General features: G+C 40.5%; 1 protein-coding gene across 3 annotated transcripts in view; it reads left to right on the forward strand.

Annotated features, from left to right (window-relative positions):
* LOC135216300 (cytoplasmic dynein 2 intermediate chain 1-like) overlaps positions 1-23673 on the forward strand; it is a 404990-nt gene that overhangs the window by 323810 nt on the left and 57507 nt on the right. The window lies entirely within an intron of this gene.

The raw sequence follows: 23673 nt of genomic DNA on the forward strand, positions 1-23673 counted from the left end.
ACTTCCAATCAGAATCCCCCCAAGAGAGAGCTGATACCAACGGGCGATGCAGCCGCTACTACTACTACTAGAGGACGCCACGGACAACAGCGCCCCTAGCGGACATCCTTAATTTTTAGCGCTAGCGTCAAGACGCTATTTTCCCTTGTGCTGTGCTATTTCTGGATTTATCTCTATAATCTACCATGGAACGTTCTGCTATTGCCACGGCTAAGTTAAGTAACTCATAAGTAATATTTTACTTCATTTTTATCTTCCGGGTACCTGTATTTTCCTCTTAATAGGTCATATACGGTTCCCCGGTTGTCTCGTGGCGGCGCCATGCTGCCTCGTAAGAATTCCCGGTCCTCCATACTGGGACTTCTTATACTTATGGGCTTACTATATTACGTTCATTGTTTTTACATCGAGTTTTAGCTAGTTCAGCCCTCCTACCATTTCTCTTAGTTTGGTATTTAGGGCTATTATTATGATTATTCCGGCCCAGCATCCCGGCTCTTGCTCTTCATCGGCTATCGCTGGCTCCGAGTAGGCTTCTGTTTCTTGGAACAGTCTGCCTCCTCCTGGGCTTCTTTCTCTTTTACTAAAAGTGTCTTTTCCATCTTTTCGATGTATAATTTTATTATATTTAGGGTGTTAGGCTAGCTTAGGTGCTTGTTCCTTGTATTGGTACAGCCTGGTTCACGTGGCCCTCTCACGGTTGTGTTGCTCGCGGCCTAGGCCACTTGCGGTCACGTGTTCCATCGCACCTTACCCTGCCCCCGCCCTCCCCTTCTGGTATAGGGAGGAGCTGGGGGACCCCTTGGTTGTCATGACAACCTCAGTTGCCTTCTCTCACTCCTACTCTGAGGCGGCCAGGGGTTCCTCCCAGCGGGGGGTATAGGGCGACCACTCATGAGGTACCGGGTCTCCGTGCGGGTAGTCGGTGAGGCGGGGAGGAGTAGGCCATCCCTCCCCCCTCTCTCACTCCCGCCGTGTTACACCGAGACCTTCCTCCCCCCCTCCCCAGTTGCTCAGCCACCTCCCTCGCTATACGAAAGGAGCCTTCCGTCGCAGCCGGGGCACCTTTGGTTATAGATTACTGGCTCCGCTAGCGGGCGGGGTGGGCACCACTAGTGGTCGGTTGCTTGCCTACTATATCCTTACATCTCTCCCCCGCTACCGGAAGGGAGCTTGCTTCTTACCCGCGCACTCTTCTAGTAGATGGGCGGAGGGAGGTTTGTATTATTATTATTTTAAGGATATACCCTAATTTTACAATGAATTGTGTAATATGATTATTTTTATCTACCATCCCCGCCATTTTCCGTCGTGGTTTCCATTTACCACCACTCCTGGTTGGTTCCCTTTTGTGTCCCCGCCATCAGCGGAGCTATAGCCTAGAGCACACAACCAACCTAGTTATCACACGTATTTTGGCGGGGCTCTGGTTTAATCTAACTTTATCGCTCCGGCACCAGCGGAGCATCTGTTAGACTGTAAGTGTTTACCTGGTACTCATGTATCTTTCCACTTACAGGCTACCAACTGTCAGGTCCCAGCGTGCAACGCGACGTTGTACGACCCCTGCGGCCACGATGAGTGCAGGTCTCACTCCCCATGTGCCACGTCATACAATGAGATGATCGTCTGGCACCCAGAAGCCTGCGCCATTTGCTACGACCTGGTCGGTCAGCTGGGAGATGGGGTAAGTCCGTTATAGGCTTCCTTATCATTTTACTAACAACTCTTAGTCATAAGTTTGTTAACCCCGTTCCGCCACTGGAAGCTAATCTCGCCTTTCTTTCAGGCTACTGGTGTGAGGGAAGTCGCCCTCGCCACCCTGAAAGCGTGGGTGGGCGGCTTCGGGAAGAACGCCGCCAAAGGCCAGCCCTACATTCTGGATAAGAAGCTGGCCGTCCAGATCTTCCCTGCGGGCAAGTCGACCGGTTACGTTGACCCCTTGTCCGCTGCCCCTCTGATAGCCTCCATCCAGCAAGACCTCCAGCAATCCTTTGGGGTCGTAGCCTCCCAGGAGTCGGTCCCGGACGTCGCTGCCCTGGACCTTAACATCGAGCCTATGGCGGTAGGGGTGGATGATTTGTTGGTTGAGGTAGGTGTGTCGGGCGCCCAAGGTCTTTCCTTGGGTGCTCCTGGATCTTCTCCTGTCCCTTCTTCCAGTGCTTCATTCCAAGGCTTTGTGGGATCTGAGATCCCTACCCGCTCTCCCGCTCTCTCTGTACCCCCAAAGGTGAAGGGACAGAGAGAACCGAAGACTCTGGCCAAGACAACTTCGAAAAAGTCGTCTTCGTCTTCTTCGGCTAGGAAGTCGTCGACTTCCTACGCCGATGCGGTGAAAGCGAAGCCGAGCTCTTCTCACTCGAAGAGCTCCAGAAGCAAGGCTTCTAAGGAGAAGGCTCGCGCTCCCGCCGAGCCAGTGCCTTCTCCCGCCTCCACCGCTTCCACTCCGGCTACGCCGGTAGGAGGAGCAGGGCCTAGCACCTTTGATCCCTCTGCTTTCTCAGCAGTGGTGATGCAACAGGTGGGCGAGCTGGTTGGCTCGCAAGTCTCCGCCCTGGGGACGAGATTCGAGCAGATGTTCGCACAGTTGTCGAGCACTCTGTCTCAATCAGGCCAATCGATCCAAGACCTCTCTAACAGGGTTAGAGAAAATGAGGACCGAGTAGCTGGGCTATCTCAGGTTCCTCTCTCAGTCTCCCCAGCGCCAAGCACTGGGATTCTCCAACTCCCGCCATACGAATCTCTGCCAGCTTTCTCCATGGAGAACCCATGGAGAGTAGCTGCCTACGCTCCTTTCAAGGATGGGATGATCTCTATCCCGGAGTGTGGGACTCGAAGGATTGAGGACTTCGAGTTTTACCCTCCAGGTCTGACGCAGCCTTTCATCGGTTATGCTAGGCTGACCGTAACGGCTCTCACTAGGGAAGACAAGATCTCTAGAGAGTCGGTCCTTTACAGTAGAGATCATGCTCAGCGGGAATGGGTTCACTGCCTTGAGGACTGGGAGTGTACGAATACTAAACTCCAGGCCTACAAGAGTCCCTTCACTATTTTCGCGACGGAAGAGGATGTTTCTCTTCCGTTCGCCACGAAATTAGTGGAGAAGTCCTTCAGGGCAGTCCTCAAGGATGAGCCCATCCCACAGTTGAGGGAGGCGGAGTCTACTTCTCCGCTCTTCCCAGCTTTCGGAGAATTGTGGGAGAACTTGCCAGCTACGTTCACGCTGGGTAAGCTCAAACCGGACTGCGCCATGGACCAGTTCGGCGAGAAGCTACCAAGGCTGCCGGATTCCCTAATCCAGGCAGAGTTTGATGCGCGAACCAGGTTTGGCAGGTCCCTCAATTCCCTTATAATTACGGAAATGGCTGCCCTCTCTTATGCTACGGAACCGCTGTTCAAGATTTTGGCGAAATCTCAGTTCCAGACGGTACTAACGGACGCTTTTGACTTCTTCCAGGCTAGGAGGAACTGCCGAAAGCATGTTCTACAAGAATGTACTATTAGGCATGAGCCGAATAGACTCTTGGCCTCTAGCATGTGGGGAGCGGATCTCTTCCCAGAGTCCGCTGTCAACGAAGTACACCACGAAGCTGCTAGGCTCAACCAGAGCCTTAGAGCTAGGGGGGGGGGGTATCTCTCGAAGAGGAAACAAGATTCCGTTCCCACTGCTGGTAAGAAACCGAAGAAGGCTGGTAAGAGGTTCCAGCCGTATCAGAAACACCAGCAACAGCAGCAATTTGTGCAGGCGGTCCCGGTTACCCAACAAGGACAACCTGCTAGTTCGAAGCAGAACCAGCCTATCCTCCTGTTGTCCCCTCAATCTCAGCCATCCACCTCCTACGCTATCTCGCCGGCCTTCAACCCTACATATGAGGCTCAAGGCTACAAACAGCCGAGAGGTAGGGCGAGAGGTTACTTTCGTCAGCGTGGCGCAGGAAGGGCGACAAGGAGCAGGCAGTTCAGAGGAGGGCGTGGTGGCCAACCCGCCCATCAACAATGAGGCTCCCCAGGTAGGAGGGAGGCTGTTCCTCTTCCGCCACAGGTGGGGGTTCAGCAATTGGGCACAGAGCATAGTGTCCAAAGGATTGGGCTGGAGTTGGATCAAAGATCCTCCTCCAATCAAATCATTCCACCAGATACCGTCAGAGGAATTGACAGATTACGCGGAAGAACTCCTTCAGAAAGGAGCTATTGCGAGAGTCAAGCATCTAAAATTTCAAGGTCGCTTATTCAGCGTGCCAAAGAAAGGCTCAACAAAAAGAAGGGTAATCTTAGACTTGTCAAAGCTAAACTCTTTCATTCGTTGCGACAAGTTCAAGATGCTTACCCTCTCGCAAGTAAGGACCTTACTTCCGCGTGGAGCCGTCACATGCTCCATCGATCTTACAGAGATACTCATTGATACTACATATGAGGCAATAAAGCAGCATACCTACGAAGAAATAAATTACGATATGACAACAGAAAAGCAAATCCCGAAGAGGCTCTACCCAGATCTATACAATGACGGGAAAGAGGAAAAAATAGACAAGAAAGACAAAATCTGCAACCTTTTGAAAAGAGGGAATTGCAGATTTGGAGAAAGATGTTACTACAAACATCCTAAGATATGTCAAAACTATGAAATATATGGTAAATGTGCATACTTAGATGGATATGGGGATGATTGCAGAGATCTGCATCCAAAAATATGTAAAAACCTAAAAGAAGGAAAAGGATGTAAGTTCGACAAAAAATGCAAATATATGCACCCTGTAGCCATGAATCATAATCAAATAAATAACCAACCAAGTAATAAAATCCAAAATAAGAAAGAAACAAATAAAGGGAGAAAGAAAATCAAGAATATCAGGTAAAAAGAAAATAAAAGCAAACCACCAATGAGATATGCAGAGGTGGTCAGCAAAAAATTTCAAAGCATCAGCTCCGAAATTCTACTCAAGAGATAATAACTGTATTTATTATGCAAGAGGATATTGCAGAAACGGAGAAAATTGCAGATTCAGACACAAAATTAATAATTATGATGAAGGAAGATCAAATATTATGGAAAAGTTGGATTTTTTAATGTCAGAATTTCTGGAAATGAAAAAAAGAACAACATACCAGAACCATTGGGAAAGAGACATGGGAAAAATTCCTTTTAATTACTAATCTGGTAATTAAATGAAGGAGAAAAACACGCAAACCATCATAGTGATGAATGCGCAGGGTTTAGTTAACGAGTAACTCAAAAAGAAAAATAGAGTACTTAGAAGAACTAACCCAAATGAAAAGAAAATAGATATAATGAATATAAGTGAACCTGTCTTCCCAAGAGACGGAAGGGAATGATGATCAAATAAAAGGGTTCCAAACTTATAGATCAGATAGAAAAAATAGGAATCAAGGGGGAACCGCAATATATGGGAAAGACAAACAGGAAAAATATATGAGAAATATAGTAACTCAGAATGTGAACTAATAGCGGTAGAATTTGAATCTGAAAAATTGATGAACATAGTAATATATAGACCTCCTAATACTAAAGAGTTTGACTTAATAATTGAAAAATTGGATGATATATGTAGAAATCACAAGGCAATGGACTCTTCTTCCGATTTGGTGACTTCAACTTTAATTAAGTAGAATGGAAAGAAACGAATAGGAGATTGGCGTTTGTACTTATATCATAATATATAGACCTCCTAATACTAAAGAGTTTGACTTAATAATTGAAAAAAAAATTGGATGATATATGTAGAAATCACAAGGGACTGGACTATTCTCCTATCTGGTGACTTCAACTTTCCTTTCGTAGAATGGAAAGAACGAATAGGAGATTGTGGTTGTACTTATACATATAAAAAAGAGAGTAATAGTAGTGCAGAAGATAAGAGGCAATTTGAAAAGCTATTAGATATGCTACTAGAATACAACATTAAACAAATAAATCACCTGCCAACAAGAAAGGAAAATACTTTAGACCTAGTATTTGTGAACGAGATGAATTATGTTAAAGAAATAATAGTTTATAATGCGAGTATTTCAGACCATAATGTCATAGAATTAACAGTTCATTCCAAAGCAAGTGAAAATAGAGATAAGCAAGAAATGAAAAAGTGGGAAGGATATGGAAAATACAACTTCTACAGTAAAATATAAAATGGTCAGAATTAATGAAGAATTAAACAAAGATTGGGATAACATTTTCGTAAGTGATGACATAAGGGTAAATACGGAGATATTATATAAAATATTGGAGATAATAGTGGAAAAATATATACCGAAGAAGAAAAGTAAACATCATTCACGCATACCAAGAGACAGAAGGATCTTGTTCCAGAAAATCAGAAAGTGGAAAAAAGGTCTTGCAAAAGAAAAAATGCATGGAAAGTTATAGAACTAAAAAGTAAGATAGAAAATGCAGAACAAAAGATTATACAATCAAAAGAAAATGAAAAACGGGACTTGGAAGAAAAAACCCTATTAAATATCAAGCAAACCCAACTATTATACTCATATGCGAAGAAGATGAATAAAAGAAGAATAGAAATAGGCCCTCTGAGAATTGAAGGGAGATTAACGAATGAAAAAAAGGAAATTTGCAACATACTGGCAGAACGATATAAGAGAGAATTCACCCCTAGAATAAGATAATGAAGATAATGATATAGAAGTAAGGGATGAAAATAGTGAATATTTAGCTGACATAGATATTAATGAAGCTGATATTGTGCAGGCTATTATGAAATTAAAAATGGAGCTGCTGCAGGGCCTGATGGAATTCCTGCTATTTTGTTAAAGAAAGTAGTTCATTCTATCGCAAAGCCACTTGCAATATTATTAAGACAAAGTGTAGATACAGGCAAGATATATGATAGCACAAATTAGCATATATTACCCCTACTTTCAAAAGTGGATCAAGACTAGAGGCAAGTATTATAGGCCTGTGAGTCTAACATCACATATTATGAAAGTGTATGAAAGGGTAATGAAGAAAAATATTATGAAACATTTAATAAAAAAATAATTTGTTTAATAAACGGACAAACATGGTTTCGTACCCGGAAAAAGTACACAAACCCAACTGTTAGTCCACCGTGAAAACATATTCAAAAATATGAAAAGCGGAAATGAAAACAGATGTGGTTTATTTAGACTTTGCAAAAGCTTTTGATAAAGTAGACCATAATATATTTTAGCGAAGAAAATTAGAAAACACAATATTGTGGATAAAGTAGGAAGATGGTTAAAAGAATTTTTACACAACAGAAAACAGATAGTTATTGCAAACGACGAGAAATCGGATGAAGCCAAGGTAATATCCGGTGTGCCGCAAGGTACGGTGTTAGCTGCAATACTGTTTGTTATTATGATTGAAGACATAGACAATAATGTTAAGGATTCGGTAGTGAGTAGTTTCGCAGATGACACAAGAATAAGTAGAGAAATTACTTGTGATGAAGATAGGAACGCTCTACAAAGAGACCTTAACAAAGTATATGATTGGGCAGAGGTAAATAGGATGGTATTTAACTCTGATAAATTTGAATCAATAAATTATGGAGACACAGAAAGAAAGCTATATGCATATAAGGGACCTAATAATGAGACCATCACAAATAAGGAAGCAGTTAACCCTCTTAAGCCGGAGCCCTAAAAATCAAAACGTCTCCCGTATGCCGGGCCTGGTTTTGAGGTGAGTGCGGAAGTGGAAAAACAAAAAATAATTTTTTCAAAAAATTACAGCGCGCGTACTTTTGAAGATTAAGAGTTCATTTTTGGCTCCTTTTTTTGTCATTGCCTGAAGTTTAGAATGCAACCATCAGAAATGAAAAATAATATCATTATCATATGTAAATAATGCGATATATGGTAGCGAAAAAAAAAAAATTCATACATAATTGTATTCAAATCACGCTGTGCAGAAAACGGTCTAGCTAACCAGTTACTTTTTTTTGCGTTGTATTGTACACTAAATTGCAATCATTTTGATATATAATACATTGTAAAACAATAAAAAGTAACACCGGAAAAATATTATCACAAATGATGTACGAATTCGTAACGCGCGGACGCAAAAAAATATTTTTTTCAAAAATTCACCGTAATTCTAAATAATGTTCTAGAGACTTCCAATTTGTTTCAAAATTAAAAGACAAATGATTGATATACGATACTGTAAGAGTTTTCGATTAGAATTGAATGCATATTTCGACCATTTCGGACGAGTTAAATTTGGACCGAATGTCGAAAATTTTAATATATATATTTTTTCATATGCACATATTCGAAGATGGGAAAAAGCTACAACCTTCAATTATTTTTTATTATATTCTTCATAAATTTGCGCACATTTTGATATATGAAACTCTATGAAAAAGGCTAATATGAAATGGAGCAAATATTAGGATAATGCCATGTACGTATTTCGGAGACTTGCGGCCGCGAATCGGCGCGCGGAGTGAAGGTAAATATATTTTTCAAAAATTCACCATAATCACAATATTGTTTTAGAGACTTCAAATTTGTTTCAAAATGAAGAAACATGACGGAATATTACTAGGCCGTAAGAGTTTTAGCTTACAATTGCGTTTTTCAACTATTTCGGTAGAGTCAAATTTGACCGAACGTGGTTTTTTTTCTATTTATCGTGATTTATATGCAAATATTTCGAAAAAAGAGAAAAGCTACAACCTTCAATCATTTTTAGTTGTATTTCTACATGAAATTGCGCACATTTCATATATAAAACTTATGAAACAGCTAATTTTAAATGGTGCAAACATTCGACAATCGCACAAAAAAAAAAATTCTGATTTTTTCGGAAGAGTTACCTCGCGAACGTAATTTTTTTTTTTTTTCATAAATTCACCATAAATCAAAATATTGTGCTAGAGACTTCCAAGTCGTTGCAAAATGAAGGTAAATGATTGAATATTACTAGAATATAAGAGTTTTAGCTTACAATTGCGTTTCGACCATTTCGGTAGAGTCAAAGCTGACCGAAAGTTGAAATTTTTTGCACTAACGTTATTTATATGAAAATATTTCAAACTGATAAAAAGCTACAACCATGGGTTGTCTTTTGTTGTATTGTGCATGAAATTGCGCATTTCCATATATAAAACTTTATGTAACGGTAACAAATTTAAAGGGTGCAAACATTAGGACAATCGCACGAAAAAATTTATCGGAAGAGTAATCGCACGAACGTAAGGAAAAAGTTTTTCATAAATTCACCATAAATCGAAATATTGTGCTAGAGACGTCCAATTTGTTGCAAAATGAAGCAAATGATTGAATATTACTATAATATAAGAATTTTAGCTTACAATTGCGTTTCTCGACCATTTCTGTAGAGTCCAAAGTTGACCGAAGGTTGAAATTTTTGCACTTATCGTTATTTATATGAAAATATTTCAAATTGATAAAAGCTACAATCAGAGTATTTTTTAGTTTGTAATTGTGCATGAAATTGCGCACATTTTCTATATAATACTTCATGTAAAGGATAATTTAAAATGGTGCAATAATTATGTCAAAGTGACGAAATAATTTCCGAGATGTGTCACTGATACTTTTTAGTGCGATAAGAAAGAAATTCGCGCTTGCGCGCCTGCGTAGCGATTGTAAACAAAACAACGCCTTGATCCGTTGAACTCCCAGCATCCCCCAAGGCGCGTGATACAAAAGTTTTCGGCTGGTAGCCTATAAGTATTTTTCCGCGAATTTTTAAAAAAACTTTTTTTGGAGCCGACGTATGATACGTCCAATCGGCATACGGGAGACATTTTGACTCGACGTTTAATACGTCCAATCGGCGTAAGAGGGTTAAAGACCTTGGTGTGATGATGAATAGGAACATGTTATGCAATGATCAAATAGCAACTCTGTTGGCAAAATGTAAAGCAAAAATGGGAATGTTGTTACGGCACTTCAAACAAGAAAAGCTGAACACATGATTATGCTTTATAAAACATATGTTCGTAGTTCCACTTGAATATTGCAATATGATATGGTACCCACACTATCAAAAGGATATTGCACAAATAGAGAGTGTACAAAGGTCCTTTACAGCTAGAATAGAAGAAGTTAAGGACCTAGACTACTGGGAAAGACTACAATTCTTAAAATTATATAGTCTAGAAAGGAGAAGAGAACGCTACATGATAATTCAGGCATGGAAACAGATAGAAGGAATAGCAGAAAATATCATGGAACTAAAAATATCAGAAAGAGCAAGCAGAGGTAGATTAATAGTGCCCAAAACTAGTACCCAGAAAAATAAGGAAGCACACAGGACATTAATCCACTACGCACCAGCATCGATAATGCAGCGTCTATTCAATGCGTTGCCAGCTCATCTGAGGAATATATCAGGAGTGAGCGTAGATGTGTTTAAGAATAAGCTCGACAAATATCTAAACTGCATCCCAGACCATCCAAGATTGGAAGATGCAAAATATACCGGAAGATGTACTAGCAACTCTCTGGTAGACATTAGAGGTGCCTCACACTGAGGGACCTGGGGCAACCCGAACAAGATGTAAGGTCTGTAAGGTCTGTAAGGACGCATACTATCATATCCCTATAGCCAGGCACTTCCGCCCATTCCTAGGATTCAGGCTAGGAAATCAAACATTCTCATTCAAAGTGATGCCCTTCGGTCTGAATGTAGCCTCCAGGGTATTCACAAAAATAGCAGAAGTGGTTGTACAACAATTGAGAGCTCAGGGAATCATGGTAGCAGCATACCTCGACGATTGGTTGATCTGGGCACCAACAGTCGAGGAATGTCTCAAAGCCACCAAAAAGGTAGTTCACTTTCTGGAACATCTGGGGTTCCAGATAAACAAAACGAAATCCAGACTTACTCCTGAATCTCGTTTCAGTGGCTAGGAATCCAATGGGATTTGTCTTCCCACAATCTGTCAATTCCAGTGGCCAAACGGAAGGAAATAGCAAAATCTGTCAGGCAATTTCTCAAATGCAAACAAACGTCAAGGAGAAACCAGGAGAGAATCCTAGGATCCCTTCAGTTTGCTTCGGTAACAGATATCCTTTGAAGGCAAGGCTGAAAGATATAAATCGAATTTGGCGGTCAAGAGCAAACTCCAAATATCGAGACAAGTTGTCAGTAATTCCACAGATCCTCCGCAATCAACTACGGCCTTGGTCAAAAGTAAAGAACTTAGCCAAGAAAGTACCCCTTCAATATCCCCTTCCAGTGTTAACCATTCACGACGGATGCATCCCTGTCCGGGTGGGGGGGATACTCTCAGTTCAAACAGGTTCAGGGGACTTGGTCAGTTCAATTTCGCCAGCTCCACATAAACGTGTTGGAAGCAATGGCAGTATTTCTTACTCTGAAGAGACTGCTTCCCCCGAAGAAGTCTCATCTAAGGCTAGTTTTGGACAGTGCAGTGGTAGTTCATTGCATCAACAGAGGAGGGTCCAAATCCAAGCATGTGAATCACGTCATGATAGCCATTTTTGCATTAGCAAACAAACACAAATGGCATCTGTCTGCCACTCACCTGCAGAGTAAGGAATGTGATAGCAGACGCCCTGTCCCGGTCAGTTCCTCTGGAATCAGAGTGGTCTCTAGACGACGGGTCATTCCAGTGGGTAAGCCTGAGAGTCCCAGGTCTCCAAGTGGATCTCTTCGCCTCACAAGCGAACCACAAGCTCCCTTGCTATGTGGCCCCCAACCTGGACCCTCTGGCTTATGCCACGGACGCCCTGTCATTGGACTGGAATCAGTGGAGGAGGATTTATGTTTTTCCTCCAGTGAATCTTCTCTTGAAAGTCCTAAGCAAACTAAGGTCTTTCAAAGGGATAGTAGCTCTGATTGCACCGGACTGGCCCAAGAGCAACTGGTATCCTCTTCTTCTGGAATTGGGTCTCTGACCTCAACGGATCCCCAATCCCAAGCTATCACAATCAGTACAAATGAGGACTGTGTTCGCTTCTCCTCAGGAATTCTCCAGACCCTAACTTTATGGACTTCATGAAGTTTGTGGCTAATAAGATGCTGATATTGATCCACAGAATATTCTCTTCCTAGAATCAGATAAGAGAGAGTCAACCATTAGACAATATGACTCAGCTGTTAAAAAATTAGCATCTTTCTTGAGAGAATCGAACACCACAACCATGACAGTTAATCTGGCTATATCCTTTTTCAGATCCTTGTTTGAAAAAGGTTTGGAGCAGCTAGCACTATTACCACTCATAAATCAGCTTTGAAGAAAATCTTTCAAGTAGGTTTTCAGATAGATCTGACTGAATCTTATTTCACATCTATCCCCAAAGCCTGTGGTAGACTTAGACCTTCTCAGAGGCCTACTACAGTTTCATGGTTCTTAAATGATGTCCTCAAACTAGCTTCAGATACTGACAACTCATCTTGTACATTCATAATGCTCCTGAGGAAGACATTATTCTTATTAAGCCTAGCCTCAGGAGCTAGAATTTCAGAACTGTCGGCTCTATCCAGGGATGCGGGTCATGTGGAATGCTCCCATCAGGAGAAGTTCTACTTGCTCCGGATCGTAGCGTTTTTTAGCCAAAAATGAGGATCCTCTTGCAAGGTGGGCTCCTTGGAAGGTTATCCCACTTCCACAGGATCCTTCTCTCTGCCCAGTATCAACTCTTAGAGCCTTTCTATCTCGTACTTCTTCAAGATCCTCAGGTGCTCTCTTCAGAGAAGAAAAAGGTGGTACTTTGTCAGTAAAAGGTATTAGACAAACAAATCCTTTACTTCATTAAACAAGCCCCCCAGATGCTGAAGCCTTGCCGAGGATGGGGGGCTTAGGGTTCAGCAGCTGGGCCCTGATGCCTGGTGGGAACTGCTTTCTCGCTGGGCCTTGGTGCCCAGCTGTTGATCCAACGAAATAAGTCAGCCCTTTTTTTTTCTACTAAAAAAGTTTCATCTTTCTGCCTTCCTCCCCCTATAAGGTATGGATTCTATGATGATGACTATTGGCTTGGTTTTGGACATGATTTAGTCTAAATCTTGGGATTTGAAGGAGGGTGAGGATGGACGGCATGCCACCTCACCCGTAGAACTCTAGTACCTGACGTGGTTGAGCGAGGGGAAAGTTTAATGTCAAACCCTATCCTCAGTGCCGGGTCTGATCTCGACGGACATCATGACGCCTTAGCACTGGAATATAGGGTGTATACTCCAGTAATTACCCCTAGGAGACGACCCATAATGAAAGGGATGACCCGTCCTCTAAGTGTGACTCCATGGTGGTATGGGGAATATCTGGATGAACTATGTTTTTCACGTTCTATGGCAACCCCCCTATTTCGGCTGACGACCCTATGCTTTTGTCAAAGGACTTGTCCACGGAACCCGAACTTCAATCAATCATGGTCGGTCCCTTTGATCAGGGTAGTACCCCTGGACCGAATGACAGACAGACACAGATGACGACCCAAAGCAATGCGAGTAGATATACCGCCAAGAAATCTCACAAAAGCATCTGGCTCCAGTATTGTCACACTGGAACCATATGCCATGAAGAAAAACAAAAAGTGTGAAATAGCTCCTGGGGTCTTTGTACCAATTCATTTAATAAATACCTGAATTTGAAGCTTGAAGGTGACAATATTGACAATTTTTCCAAGTACACAGGGGAATCGTTTGAAATGTTGTGGCAGACAGCCAAAAATAACAGCCCAAAATGGAAATATGCTCCTTATAGAAAGCATCTCCCCAGAGGAGAGCAGTAAGTTGATGGGATTGTCGGACCTTGCGGGAATTACGGTTGAGTGCACTCCCCACTTTAGCCTGAACTCCAGCAAGGGCTTGATTTATGCCCCTCAATTGATGGCTTTTTCTGAGGAGAGACTTTTAACAGAATTAAAAGACCAGGGTGTAATAAAGGTTGACAGGATGACAAAGAAGGTTGAAAATAATAGAATACCTCAGCCTACCTTAATATTAACTTTTAGTACTTTAAGGACTTCCGGAATATGTCTATGCAGCCTGGTATAGGTTTAAGATAAAGTTGTACATCCCAAGACCCAGAAGGTGTTTCCATTGCCAGCATTTTGGACACACCCTACAATCGTGTCGATCCAAATTGCAAGAAAAGCCTGCAGTCTGTGTCAACTGTGGAGAGGATGAGCATGGAATGTGCACCAGGGAACCTAAATGTGTTCACTGTGGTGAGGGACATGCCTCGTCATCTCAGCAGTGTGATATATATTTACTTGAAAAGGAAATACAAGCAATTAGAGTGATTGAAAGAACAACATTTAAGGAAGCACGAGAGAGAGCCAAAGCAAAGATTGTAAGACCCGGTCTAAGTTTTGCTACTGTAGTAGCAAAATTAAAAGCCAAAGGAAAGAGACAATAAAAACACCCGAAGTTAAGAGCACAAAGAAAATCAAATAAAGAATCATTAAAAAGACAGCTAACTGAATCATCTGAGTCAACTGATGATGAGAATATAAAGACAAGGTTCACTAGAACCAACAAGAAAGACCCTAGTGTGGAATTGAAGAAAATTGAAGTGCCAGTTGAGATACACCCTCCACCATCTGCCTCTTTGGAGGCAAGGCCAGTGGTTGCTGGTCTGGTGCCAGCTTCTGTTGGTGCCAACTCCTCTTTGGAGGACAAACCAGCAGATGCTGGTCCCCCGGTGCCAGTCCTCGCTGTACTTCTGCCTCATCAGAGGCAGAGCTGGCTACTGCCAGCAGTACAGAGACACTTGAGGTGGTCTCTTTAGAGAACACCTCTGCTCTCTCCATCTCGATAGAGATGGAGAGCGAAGAAACTAAAAAACCCTTCAGTATCAAAAACACTGTTGGCTCTACGAAGGTGATAATTCCTCCCAAGAAGCCAACAAAACCTTCCATCAAATGCCTCCCCTTAGTAGAAAAAAGAACTCTCCCAGTCTTGTAAAAAGGAACCACAATGTTGTCCTCTAAACGTGAATAAATTCACTTCCATTATTCAGTGGAACTGTCAGGGACTGCGAGCGAAGTATGAGGAAGTGAAGCTTTTAATCTATGAGCACTCTCCTGTAGGGGATAAGGATATGTTTGGCAGGAGACTATGCTTAGGTGAATATACCCCTTGTCCTAGGGAATATGTTCACTATAGAACTAAATTTGATTTACAGGTGGGAAATCATGGTGGATCCCTCATCTACATCCGTCGAGATGCTCCACACTACAAAGTAAAACTAATACTCCACTTCAAGCTGTGGCTGTACGAATTAATTTGAGGAGGCAATATACTATATGTTCCCTTTACATTCCGCCCAATAGCCATGTCTCCCAAGAAGAACTTTAATACACTTGATGCAGCAACTACCAGAGCCATTCCTTCTACTTGTGGTGACTTCAACAGTAGACATCCATTGTGGGGAGATGTAACATCAAACCAAAAAGGGAATATGATGGCATCATTAATAGAAAATGAAGATATAGGTCTTCTTAATACTGGAGAACCTACCCATTACCACATTCAGACAGGCACCGTCTCCTGCATCGACCTTTTCAATATGTAGCTCCAACTGCAGTGTTGATTTTAGTTGGAGGAGAACAAGTGATGACTGGACCATACCAGTGATTCATTCTCCAATTTGTGATTCGACACCAATGAAGGCCCACCTATCCCGAGATCACCAAGATGGTGTTTAGAGAAAGCAAATTGGAGAAAATTCAAAGATTTGAGTGAGTTGGAGGGGAATGCAAAAGATTTCCCAAGTGTAGATGATGCCATTGATCTACTCAATGGAACATTACATACTGCAGGTCTGCACTCGCCTCCTCGAACAAAAGGACTATTCAGGAGGACGGCCCAGTACCGTGGTGGTCAGAAGACTTAAGGCTGTTACACCGAGCTACAAGGACTCATGACCAGGTGCCGTAGACACCGCACCTTGGACAATGTCATAATTTACAAACAGTGTAGGGCACGATTTCGAAAAGCCATGAAAGCTGCCAGAGACAATCATGGCCGGATATGTATCCTCTATTAACAGCAGAACACCAGTTTGTAGCATTTGGAAGAAAATAAGAAAAATTCAGGGTAAATTTACACCCAATCCTCCTCCAGTAATTAAAGTGAATAATAATCATGTCACAGATGCCAGAGAAGTTAGTAATACATTTTCAGAACACTTCGCTCGAGTCTCTGAGAAATCAGATAGTTCCCCAGGACATAATTTCAGAATGATGGAAGAACAACAGGTACTGACTTTTCAGCAAAGAAAGTGCTGAATCATAATATGCCGTTTTCTGAGAGGGAATTTGACTCTGCTTTATCTAGGAGCAAGAACACTGCCCCTGGTCCAGATGAGATTCCTTATGAAATTTTACACACATTCAGGACACAAAACTTTTTATAATAAGTATTATCAATCGAATATGGATGAAAGCAGCTACCCTACCATATGGGAATTAGCTACCATGTTACCATTCCTTAAGCCTAGAAAAGATCCTCTCTGTGCAGCAAGTTACCGCCCCATTGCTTTAACTTGCTGTTTGTGTAAGTTGATGGAAAAAATGGTAAATGTAAGACTGATGTGGTATCTAGAGCACAACAATATTCTAACACCTTCTCAGTGTGGTTTTCGAAAAATGCACTCCACCCTGGACATCTTACTGCAACTTGAAGCTTCTATCTGTGAGGCCTTTGCCTCCAAGCAACACCATGTGACAGTGTTTTTTGATATAGAAAAGGCATATGACACTGCTTGGAGACATGGGATTCTGAAGACTATGCATAATAGTGGTCTACGAGGCAAATTACCTTTATTTGTGAAATCCTTTTTACATCGTAGGTATTTTAAAGTTAAAGTTGGCAGTATTTTATCAGAGAAAAGGTGCCAAGAAGAAGGTGTTCCCCAGGGTAGTGTTCTCAGTGTAACACTTTTTGCTCTAGCCATAAACAGTGTTGCAGCTGTCATTCCAAGAGAGGTTTTAAAGACACTGTTTGTGGATGACTTGTCAATATCCTTTGCTGCCACCCGGATGACTGTAGCAGAAAGAAAGCTACAATTAACAATAAATAAATAGTAAGTTGGGCTGAGAAACAGGGTTTTAAAATCTCTGTAAGCAAGACTACTGCTGTCCACTTCTGTCGGATGCAGGGGAGTACATTCCTGGATCCTGACCTATATTTGTTTGTGGCCGTAGAATCCCCGCCCATGTGTAGAACAAGCACACTTCTTAGGCCTAGTTTTTGACAGTAGATGACTTGGGTCCCCCATATCAAACATATAAAAGCAAAGAGCCTAGAAGCTCTACACATTTTGAAGGTGCTTTCTCACACCAGTTGGGGAGCTGATAGAAATCTTTTACTGAAGCTTCATAAATCTTTAATCTTGTCAAAGCTGTCATATGGTTGTGAAGTTTATTCTTCAGCTTCCTCATGTAACTTAAAAATTTTAGATTCAGTGCATCATTCAGGTATTCGTATAGCCACAGGAGCTTTCCGTTCGTCACCAATACCTAGTATGCTAGTTGATGCAGGAGAGATGCCCCTTGAACTCTATCGCCAGTCATCATTACTTCGGTACTGGTTTAGTTTAGTGCAAAGACTCCCAAATCTCTGGCATTTGCTGTGGCAAATAGAAATATTTTTAACGGTTTTTACGAAAGTCATCCAAGGTATCCCACTCCTTTTAGCTATAGAATTAAAACAATTTTAGAGGATACGAATATTAGAAAATTTCCCATTATCCCCTTTGTGTATCCCAGTACTCCTGTCTGGAGGTTACCTGATGTGAAATTCTGTAGGTACTTCAGTGGAGCAAAGAGGGATAAATCTGATGAGGAAATGAGGGCCATATTTTTAGAGCATGTATCAGAGCATGTAGATACAAGTTTTATATTTACTGATGGCTCTAAGTCCAGTGCTGGCGTTGGATATGGAGTTTTTAGCGAATCTTTTAACCGAAGAGGTGCACTTCCTTCTATTGCCTCAAACTTTACAGCTGAATTGTATGGCATCCTAGTAGCACTGGAACATATTACAACACTCCCAGTGTGTAGCTACACAATATTTTGTGACTCCAAAAGTGCCTTACAGTCCCTGGAAGTCTTTAATACTGATCATCCCTTGGTGTTGAAGATCTTGCAGTGGATTTTCTTGCACCAGTATAGAGGGAGCATTGTTTCTTTTTGTTGGGTTCCTGCTCATGTGAACATATCAGGAAACGAAGAGGCAGACAAGCTAGCCAAATCAGCTGCGCAAACTTTGATACCAAGAAAATGCCCTGTTCCATATCGTGATACATTCTATGATATATGGAAATCCATCCAGCAGTTATGGGTACTTCAGTGGGACAGAGTAGGCCCAATAAAATAAAATGAAAGAAATTACTAGTCAGACACACCCTTGGAAATATGACCTAATGCCAAGGAAGTGGGAGGTTGTATTGTGTAGATTACGTATTGGCCATACGCGTTTAACTCATGGCTATCTGATGGATGGGGAGCTTGAGCCCTTCTGTGACGATTGCTTAGTTCCGCTAACCGTTAGGCATTTGCTGGTTGAGTGTCCCAGTCTGGTGGAACTTAGGAATCGTTTTTTTAGTTATAGTAGTGAAGCAGGGGGTAATTATAGCATGGCAAAAACTGTTGGGAGAAAGCGCATGTATTTATAACATTATCTCTTTTATCAAAGAAGCTGGTCTTCTCAAATATATCTGACAGCTGTGCTGTCTTAGTATATACATATTCTTTTTTTTTTTTTTAAATAATTTTACGGTTGTGATTAATCACAATTCTTTTTATCGGAATATTATTTTTACTTTTATCAGAAATTTATTTTATTTTCTTAAATCAAATTTATACGTATGTCTCTCATAAAGATAAAGGTATTTTGAATGTTGTATAATATATTATAAAAGTTAAAAGATCACATTTAGTATTCGGTGTCGGTGACCCTGGTAGTTGTGACGCCAGATAACTCTCAATCAATCAATCAATCATTAAACAAGCCAACCCTGAGTCATTCCCAAAAGCACATGATATCAGGGGAGTAGCCACCTCAATTAATTATTTTCAACATATGAACTTTGAGGATCTTAGAAAGTATACTGGATGGAAATCCCCGACAGTCTTTAAACGGCATTATTTAAAGTCCTTGGAATCTTTAAAGTTTTCAGCAGTAGCAGCGGGAAACATTGTTTCCCCTGATACTGTATAGTAGTTGTAGTATAGATCCAGGTCTCCTTTCTACCTACATCATCCAACATGCCTCACCCTATCGCCAGGCTACTCGAATATCATAGCCTTAGCCGTTGAATCATATAGTGGATTGTCCCTTATTTTTTTGCTAGGGACATCCACACTTGTACTGATAATTTACTTCAGTGTACCTACCCTTATTTTTATGCTAGGGTAGGACACGATGTGTTTGTATATATTTTGCCATACTTGTATTAATGATGGACTTCAGTGTACCTACCCTTATTTTTATGCTAGGGTAGGACACATTGAGTTTGTATATTTTGTAAATATGTTAAGTAAATCCCTTTTTGTTTATATTACATGCATCATTGTAATTTACTTTTATTACCATTTAAGTACTTTAAGATTACTAACGTTCTATTGTTTTACTATTTAGTATAAGTTAGTTTAAGTGCTTAGTTTGTATGCTGTAATTGATTTACTTATATTATATCCATCATTTTACACTGCTTTTCATTGTTCCTTTTTTCCCATCTTGTCTGTTTCTCTGGTACTCTTTCATAGGCCGACACGAGCTGAGCCCAGAAAAGGGATTTTGACGAAGGAAAAATCTATTTCTGGGTGATTGGCTCGTGTCGCCCTATGAAACCCCCCCTTTATGGTTTGTTCCCCCCCTTACAGGACAAGATGTTTTTAGATGTTTTTAGATTAAGGATGTCCGCTAGGGGCGCTGTTGTCCGTGGCGTCCTCTAGTAGTAGTAGTAGCGGCTGCATCGCCCGTTGGTATCAGCTCTCTCTTGGGGGGATTCTGATTGGAAGTTCTAATTGGTGATTGTCTCGTGGTAGTGTTCCACACTCGCCCCTATTATCATACCGACACTTCTTTTTAAGAGTGAGCGAGTCAGTTTTACTGACATTTTCTTAATTTTGTTTTTCTCTGGTAATTTTAGATTAATTTTACCTAGAAAGAATGATATTAAGGATCCTTTCATAGGGCGACACGAGCCAATCACCCAGAAATAGATTTTTCCTTCGTCAAAATCCCTTTTATAAGATTATACAATAATCAGATGCTTGATTATATAACTGATTATTTGAACAATAAGAATGCAGCTGTTATTTTACTCCCAAAATATTGCCACTAAGTAGGTGCGCTTGTCAAAATATAAAATTGGCTCACACAGTATATATTTTTTATGAAATTAATTCCTCTTAATAGAAAATTAACATGCAGAACTGTTTTAGTAGTAAACTTGTTAAATTGTAACAGGATGTTTAAAATCTTTCTGTGCAAATTCTAATTCACATTAATCTTGGCTGTATTGCATTGCAAAGTCCAGCATCTGTCACTAAAAAATGTGTGGCAAGCCACTGCTGATGCTCACCTTAGATTGATTATCATTTCCCAATTACGAGCAAGGAAGACAGGGATCTGCTGACCATGCTCTGTATGCTGTATGTCTGGATAACCCTTAGCCTCAGATATTCAATGAAAACAGCTTATAAGAAAGAAAGAGAGAGAGAGAGAGAGAGAGAGAGAGAGAGAGAGAGAGAGAGAGAGAGAGAGAGAGAGAGAGAGAGAGAGAGAGAGAATGAATTTGAGTTTAGAAGTGGTGCAAGTGGTGAAATATAGGATACTTTTTGAAGACTGTATACCATGTCTCAAAACTTATGACAGGTACCCTCATTTAACGACGTACTCGTTTTACGACAAGTCAGAGTTGTGACGGCAACATGAAGAGAGAAAAAACCCTTACTTTAAAAGTAAAATAAAAAATATTGCCAATTGTGGCCAAGAGAAAGGCTTTTCAGTGCTGATAATCTAACGTAGCCTAGGTTTTGAAAACCTTGAAATCTATGGCTAAAACAATAAGGCTTTAATATACTTTGTAAAGAAAAGCTATACATACAGTTGGACCTCTTAAAATCGGCATTCTATGGTTCGGGAACTCTAGTTGTGTGGCTTGAATCAGCCGCCATTACTAGTTTTTTTGCTCAGCCAACAGTGACAGGGTGGCGCCACGTATTGTTTACAACTTCAAGACAGCAAAAATTATGCCATGTATCTTTTGTTGTCATGAAAATTATTCTTAGTAATAAAAAGAGAATGTGTAAAGTCAAATATTTTTTTGTATTAACTCAAAAATAAATATACATTTTTAAATATTCCACTTTGGAAGTCTCTACCAAGTCAAACCTTGTAATCAGAACAATGAGACATTTGGCATGCACGAATTCCTTACTCTTAGTATGCTTGAAAGAATTATATGTAATACAGTTTTGATAATTTCTTTTATACAACTGTGTATTTACATATTCGATATGTCACCCATGAGACCAGGTGATGCTAGAGGTAAGAAGTACTAGCGTAAATTTTTATCTATGCTGGAAAAAGTTTATCCCAATAGCAAATAGTTTAGTGTTCATTTTCATCAATGGATGGCGGTTGCTTTGTTTACGTTTTGATGGCAACAATCAAATACACTGTGATTGTTGAAGTTCATTCAGTATTTTTTTTCATCTCACTACCCTCTACAATCAAAATAAATGACAAAGAAACTAATAGCGATAATTATGAAATACCAAATTTATGATATGAAAGTCTCTGATAATAATTCTGAGAAAGGTTTAGTACTGTATTGACTTACTATTAGGCTAAATCAGAAATGTAGGCTAAATGTGTTAAAGTACACTATTTTAAAGAAAATTATAAACTATGAAGTTATAAAATGATGAAGTTAAAATATATGAGTAATAAAACTATAAAAAGCTATGTCAGAAACTAGTTGTATATAGTATATGACTGAAAATTAATGCAATTTGTTGAAATAAAGAAAATAACTTGCTTAACGACGCATTCGTTTAACAACGTGGTCGCTGGAACGGAACCCCATCATTAAACGAAGAGTACTAGTCTAGATGCCGCATAGGTGGTGACTGTTGCATGGAGGTGTATACAGCAGTTCTCTTCACAAAATGTTTCTTTGATGTCTAGGAATGATTTTTAGCTTGGGTACACGATTCTGATATGGGGAGATTTTGTCCAAGATGGCCACCAGACCAAAATCGGTTGTGTCCAAAAATTTGTGTCTATCTCTTGATTGAGGGCTTCCAGAAAAAAATGACAGAGTTCAAAGTTGTGTAAAATACAATTTTACACTAAGCCTTTGCATTCATGAATTCATTTAATTATATTATGCCTTGTAGTGCAAGTAAAAAGTATGCCAGAAATAATTTTTTCTGTTTTTTGAAGGCAAATTTGTCTGTATTTCACAAATGAGTGCTTCTAGAAGAAAATTACACGAGTTCGAAATTGTTCAAAATACATTTTTACACTAAGTTTTGTCATTTGTAAACATATTCACTATTTGACTTCTTGCCGTTTCCCTCTATTTGAAAATATTTTTTTGGTTTAGGCAATTTTTCTTGGTTTAGGCAACTTTCAGCTCACACAAATACATAGGACACTACGTGGAGGACAGTGGCACTGAAGAAGTATTCGGCCCAAAAGTAGTCGAGAATGTACTAAAAGGCAATCACTATTCAGGAGGAGTTATGCACCAACTACAATTGTTTGAGTTTTTTGCCAACACAGAATATGAAAAATATCAGTTACTCTTTACACAGTTTAAGGAGCTTGAGGATTTCTGTGCAGAAAAGGACTATTACAGTGCAAGAAAGAAAGTAAAAGATGTACACCATCTTTTGCAAGATTTTCCTTCAGACTTTATGATGTTTCTGAGGAAAGGGGCAGAGAAGTTAAGTCCTTTTTTATTGGAACACCTTTTTATATGAACTTGTCACAATATTGAGAGATATCATAAGAGCCGACAGGGAGGGAAACTGGAAGCTTTAGAGAGCACTGTCATTCTTTTACTATGGAAAGGTAAATTATGCATTGTGGGGCTCTGTTTACTATGAGGATAGCTTGTAACTAGAAGAAAACATACCAGTCTTTAATTCTTTTCTTAAGGGTGGTTATGAAGTTCAACATGGAGAGAAGAATTTAAGCAGTGTAGGCATGAATCAAGGTTTAGAGATGTGCTATAACAAGCCAGCAAAAGGACAGGGAAGCGTACGTAATTAGAATGACCAGAACATGCTTCACAGAAGAATTTGTAGAATTATTGAAAATGATGAGTAGAATTTGTAGATTGTTGAAATTGACGAGGAGAATTTGTAGAATTATTGAAAATTATGAGTTGAATTTGTTAAAAAGAGATTTTGGATATGCATAGTAGAAAGGTTCTGCCAAGTAACGCAGCCTGCAGCTCACCATCCACTTGCAACATCTTCCATTCTTCCTATCCTATCCTGTGTATTGCTGATTCCATCACATGTGTGCTGTGCTTCCCAAGTCTGTACCAAGCTCTTTTCCAGGTTTATAGCAAGTTTTTTTCATTTTCTTTTCCTTTGTGCCATCTCGTATGGGGATTGGGCCCCTTACCCTTAAGGTCTTTTTGGTGTTTGCTCTGACACTTTTATCCTGCAGTATGATTTGGGCGTCTCTTTCAATTCTGTCCT

This window comes from Macrobrachium nipponense, chromosome 6 (assembly GCF_015104395.2).
Source record: "Macrobrachium nipponense isolate FS-2020 chromosome 6, ASM1510439v2, whole genome shotgun sequence".
NCBI classification, from domain to species: domain Eukaryota; kingdom Metazoa; phylum Arthropoda; class Malacostraca; order Decapoda; family Palaemonidae; genus Macrobrachium; species Macrobrachium nipponense.